Source organism: Bos indicus, chromosome 8, assembly GCF_029378745.1.
Source record: "Bos indicus isolate NIAB-ARS_2022 breed Sahiwal x Tharparkar chromosome 8, NIAB-ARS_B.indTharparkar_mat_pri_1.0, whole genome shotgun sequence".
Lineage (NCBI taxonomy): Eukaryota > Metazoa > Chordata > Mammalia > Artiodactyla > Bovidae > Bos > Bos indicus.
In genome coordinates, this window is record NC_091767.1 from 60,233,001 (window position 1) to 60,239,000 (window position 6,000).

The following is a 6,000-nucleotide window of genomic DNA, read 5'->3' on the forward strand; positions in this document are numbered from 1 at the left end:
AAAGGTCCGTAGAGTCAAGGCTATGGTCTTCCCAGTGGTCACGTATGGTTGTGAGAGTTAGTAGAGCACCAAAGAATTGATGCCCCTTTGAACTGTGGTGCTGGAGAAGACTCTTAAGAGTTCCTTGGACAGCAAGGAGATCAAGCCAGTCAATCTTTAGAGAAATCAACCCTGAATACTCATTGGAAGGACTGATGCTGAAACTGAAGCTCCAGTATTTTTGTCTCCTAATGCGAACAGATGACTCATTGCAAAAGTCCCTGATTCTGGGAATGATGGAGGGCAGAAGGAGAAGAAGGTATAAGAGCATGAGACGGCTGGATGGCATCACCAGTACAATGAACACGAACTTGGGCAAACTTCAGGAGATGGTGAGGGATAGGGAGGCCTAGCACACTGCAGTTCATGGGGTCGCGAAGAGTTAGACTCAACTGGGTGACTGAACAACAATTTATGTTTCAATGCTACTCTCTCTGACCAAGATTTAACAAGAGAAGTCCACCATCTAGGATATTTCAGTAGAAATGAGTATGTCTGATCAGGTAAGTTAAATCACCACAGGGGCATCTCAGATGTCTCTTGCACAGAGGGTGGCTTAAGACGACAAACTAGATTCCTTCTAGTCCCCAGAATCTTACTGAGAACCGCAGAGAAACCATCATTGTTAAAGTTGTTTTCCTCTTGCTCAGCAGAGAGGGCATTCCTCACTAGCAAGCCAGCACTTCAATGAGAGAGTGCTGAGGTTGAGCTTCTGAGTTCCTGCAGGTGACAGAGCAGAGGCGCTGTGGACGGGTCCGATCAGACCTCCCCACTGGTGGAGTTCATTTGCCTGGGCCTGTCAGCCCCCCCAAAGCTGGAGAAAGCTCTTTGTGCTCATCCTGCTCTTGTACAGGGTGATCCTGCTGGGCAATGGGGTTCTCATCCTGGTGACCATCCTTGACTCCCGTCTGCACACACCCATGTACTTCTTCCTGGGGAACCTCTCCTTCCTGGACATCTGCTACACAACCTCCTCAGTCCCCCTCATCCTTGACAGCTTCCTGACTCCCAGGAAAACCATCCCATTCTCAGCCTGTGCCATGCAGATGGTCCTCTCCTTCACCATGGTGGGAACCGAGTATGTGCTCCTGAGCATAATGGCACTTTACCGCTATGTAGCCATCTGCAACTCCATAAGGTACTCCGTCATCATGAGCAAGGCTGCCTACATGCCCATGGCTGTTGGCTCCTGAGCAGCTGGTATCACCAACTCTGTCGTTCAGACATCCCAGGCTGTGAGGTTGCCCTTCCATGGGGACAACGTCATCAACCACTTCACCTGTGAGATCCTGGCTGTCCTGAAGTGCCATGGCTTGTGCTAACATCTCCATCAATGTGATCAGCATGGGGATAACAACTGTTATTTTCATGGGCATCTCAGTTCTGTTCATCTTTTTCTACCATGTGTTCATCATTGCTACCATCCTGAGGATCCCTTCAGCAGTAGGGAAGAAAAAGGTCTCCACCTGCTCTGCCCACCTCACAGTTGTGGTCATCTTCTACAGGACCATCCTCTTCATGTATGGGAAGCCCCAAAACAAGGACCCCCTGGGGGCAGACAAAGAGGACCTTGCAGACAAGCTCACCTCCCTCTTCTATGGGGTGGTGACCCCCATGCTCAACCCCATCATCTACAGCCTCAGGAACAAGGACACGAAGGCTGCTGTGAGAAACCTGGTGAGTCAGAAACACCTAACTGAGTGACTGTCATAGATTTTCAGACTCCAGAACACATGGTCTCCAAACCCCCCATTGTCCTGGTAGAGAAGTGAGAACCCAGCAAACAGAAGGGAGTCTCCCAAGGTTCACATTGTAGACCATGTGACTAAAACTAAAAAGTAGACTGACCATTATGCCTTTGTTTCATAGGCAATGGAAGCTCCTATTTAAGAACCTAGAAGGAAAGAGCTTTGAATTTCTAGAAGTGCTGGCTAGAAATTGTTGACTTTGTGCATAACCACAGTGACATCACATCACAGCTGCTTTATGCCAATGAACTTGGGTGGCCGGAGGTGTCTCTGGATACCTGTGCCTACTGCAAACCTGCCATCTGGTGGACATTTCTGCAAGCTCCTGAGGTCAGTACTTGTGAAACCTGAAAAGGTTCCTGAGTCACCTGGGGAGGTTGTGAAAATGCTGATTAAGATTCATTGAGTCGGAGGTGAGGCTGGAGATTCTGGATCTCTGCCCAGTTCCTAGGTGACACTGTACCTCTGAGTAGTAGGCCCTGCAAGACTGGGGACTAGGGACAAGGGACTGAGGAGAGAGGCAAGGAAGCAACTCCTGCAGGTACCAAGTCCTCCAGCATCAGCAACCCCAGCTGCTCTCTCCAATGTGGGGGTAGCAATTTGCCCTGTGACCTCATTTCTCTTACAAGTCTAAGAAGAATTATTGGTTTATCAATAAGTCTGTTCAGATTTTTGCTTGTTAGTACAGTATGGCATCTCCCAAGCTTCTTCCATGCAAGACCAGAAACCAGCCATTCCCATTTCAAATAGCACTAAAGTGCAGTCAAGTGCTGCTGCTGCTGCTAAGTCACTTCAGTCGTGTCCGAGTGCAGATAGATATAAAAATGTTGTCAAGTACAAAATAAGAGGCATTAACATAGCAGAGGAAGAAACAGATGTCAATTTCTACAGAAAACATAATGATTGTATTTCTAAGTATTAACTAGAAAAATATTATCAGTACTAAGAGTTCAGGAAAGTTAAGGATATAGAAATAACTTCTCAAATGTCAATTGTATTCCTACATTCCATCAATATAGAGCAAAAATAAAAACAGAAATAATATCTTATTTACACTAGTAAAAGTACCAAATAATTGGGAACAAAAATAATTCTAGACATGACAGACTGTGTCAAGGAAAAAATGATGAGTGTTTTGGGAGTATAAAGGAAGGCAGAGTGATGGACCAGGGGCTTGAGAGTATAAATATAAGACAATAACCTTAATTTTTAAGTTGGAAGCTCTCAAATTGTAACAGATGGAAGAACTTCTTTAATATTCACATTCCTGGTCTCTGCTGCTGCTGCTGCTGGCTGCTAAGTCGCTTCAGTTGTGTTCAACTCTGTGCGACCCCATAGATGGCAGTCCACCAGGCTCCACCTTCCTTGGGATTCTCCAGGTAAGAACACTGGAGTGGGTTGCCATTTCCTTCTCCAATGCATGAAAGTGAAAAGTGAAAGTGAAGTCTCTCAGTCGTGTCTGACTCCTAGAGACCCCATGGACTGCAGCCTACCAGGCTCCTCCATACATGGGATTTGCCAGGCTGGAGTGGGTTGCCATTGCCTTCTCCATCTCCTAGTCTCTACCCTACAACAATTCAAATTTCACTGTCTCTGTGGTAAGACCAATAGGAAAATTGGGCTTAGAAACAAAATTGTTTAGTGTTTTTAATTCCCCAGAAGATTCTACTGAGCTTATAAAGTATAACTGAACAAGGATCTTTTGAAGGTAATGATGTTGGAGTCTTCCTGCCAGATTTGAACTTACTAAAATATAACAATTACTGAACAATAGACCATTGGCTTTTTTTTTTAAGTGTTGTTATTTTTTTGTGTGTAAAATCAATGGTTATGAGATACCAGAAAATTAATTCCAACTACAAGAATTTAATACATATACACATCAGGTCAAAATTAATAGCATGAAGAGGAACCAGTTTTTAATAAACAGTGGGACAACAGCGACATTCAACTGAATGAAGGTTTTTCCTTTGATCCATACATCACATCACGCTGCCAGAAACAGGATGGATTAGAATTAAACGTAAACACCATCATGATTATACAAAGCAAAAAAAAGACAACCGAATGACATATTTATTCCAGCTGTGGAAGAGAGCATGATTCATTATTTTGGAAGGGAAAGAGGGTATCAGAATTAAAACAGACATGTTCCAATATACAAAACTCTTGTATAAAACTCTTGAATAATATAGTCTAACCAAGCAAGAATCAAGCTGCTCCCAAATGGAAGTTTGTTGGGCTCTACAAATATTTGATTTGAGCTTCTTTAATGTATAAACTAAATAACTAAATAACTTTTAAGTAAGACCATGGACACACACAAACTTGCATTTTGATTTTTGACACACAAGAAACCACTATCACAAGTATGTGTGTTGTTGAGTTGATTCCTTTACATAGACCTCAGAATAAATCTTTTCCTACCGTCTCTGCATATTTCATCTTCTTTGGATGTGTCCTTGATTAGAAAAAGTGTAAATCTGCACTGATCATTTCTCAAATCCAAGCCTACGCTCAACTGCTTACGTACAGTAGTACCAAGGAATACAAATGTGCACTGTTTCCAATTAAGCATTGGTCAAAGCTCAGAATCATCTGCCTGGTGCATGTTCTCATCATAGTGTCATAGCCAATTGCACAATGACAAAGGAACATGTAAGCGGTCACACAGTAATAATGTCACATTATATATAGTATTGGAGTTAACTAGACATTTGGGGGTGTTACTTCTCTGACTACATTTATGATAAGGAATTTGAGCAATTATCCAAACTTTATTAGTGAATCAATATTTTTTAATTTTTAATGTCGAACTGGCATTTTAAAAATCAATACAGTTTGTTTTTTAGAGCAATTTTAGCTTCACAGCAAAACTGGGCAGGAGGTACTGAGAGTTCCCATATGCCAGGTCCCCCTCAGCCCACATCCTCTCGGACTGTCAACATCCACCAGCAGAATGGTATCTCTGTTACAATGGTATCAGTGAATCTATATTGACACATCATCACCCAGAGTTCATAGTTTAGAGTTCACTCCTGGTGTGTGGGTTTGGACAAATGTGTATATTAACATGTATCCAGCACCCATTGGAAAAGACTCTGATGCTGGGAGGGATTGGGGGCAGAAGGAGAAGGGGACAACAGAGGATGAGATGGCTGGATGGCATCACTGACTCGATGGACGTGAGTCTCAGTGAACTCTGGGAGCTGGTGATGGACAGGGAGGCCTGGTGTGCTGCGATTCAGGGGGTCGCAAAGAGTCGGACACGACTGAGCGACTGACCTGATCTGATTTGATCTGAGCATTATAGTTTTAAACAGAGCACTTTAACTGACCTGAAAATCCTCTGTGCTCTGCCTCTTCACCCTGCCCTCCCCCTTTAGCCCCTGACAATCCCTAATCTTTTTATTGTCTCCATAATTTTGCCTTTTCCAGAATGTTATCGAGTTGGAATCTGAAGGTATGTAACCTTTTCAGATTGGCTTCTTTCACTCAGAAATATGCCTTTTTAAGTTTCATCCCTGTCTTTTTGTGGGGTGTTTTTTGCTGTTGGTATTGGTTTTCTTTTCTTTTTTTTTAATTTCTAACATTGTGATTATTATTCTGTTCTGTTCTGTTCAGTTGCTAAGTTGTGCCTGACTTTTTGTGGCCCCATGGACTGCAGCATGCCAAGCTTCACTGTCCTTCACTGTCTCCCAGAGTTTGCTCAGACTCATGTCCATTGAGTTGGTGATGCTGTCTAACCATCTCATCCTCGGCTGCCACCATCCCCTTTTAAAAATAGTGGTTAGACGCCACAAAGTAGGTATCAATGCCTTAACCATCTGTGTGTTGTCAGGCCCAAGGGCCTCTTCCATCCTTGTTAAGGTGGGTGCTAACCTTCTCTCCTTCCATACAACACTCTGTGGTTTGACTAGCTCATTTCTTTTTATTGCTCAACAATCTTCCATTGTATGGAGGTATCACAGTTAATTTAACCACTTACCTACTAAAAAACATCTTGGTTGCTTCCAAGTTTTAGCAGTTATGAACAAAGCTGCTATAAATATCCATGTGCAGATTTTGGTATGGACATAAGTGTTACTGAATCAGTATTGAAACAAAAATCTCTCAATATTTCTTTTTCAAGGTACCATGTTAATTTGAACAAAGAGTAGTCAGAGAATGCAAGGTGGGCTAATTCAAAAACCAAGACCCTTTGCAAACTACT

The 6,000-nt window shown here is 43.0% G+C and overlaps 1 non-coding gene and 1 pseudogene across 1 annotated transcript; one reads left to right on the forward strand and one right to left on the reverse strand.

The window, feature by feature from the left end:
- The first annotated feature begins 275 nt into the window (after positions 1-275).
- On the forward strand, positions 276-3,727 carry LOC109562518 (olfactory receptor 13C7-like; annotated as a pseudogene).
- Positions 3,728-5,565: 1,838 nt separating this feature from the next.
- LOC139184717 (U6atac minor spliceosomal RNA) lies at positions 5,566-5,691 on the reverse strand. Its single transcript, XR_011568281.1, has one exon. It is a non-coding gene; the product is annotated as a U6atac minor spliceosomal RNA (small nuclear RNA).
- Between the last annotated feature and the right edge of the window lie 309 nt (positions 5,692-6,000).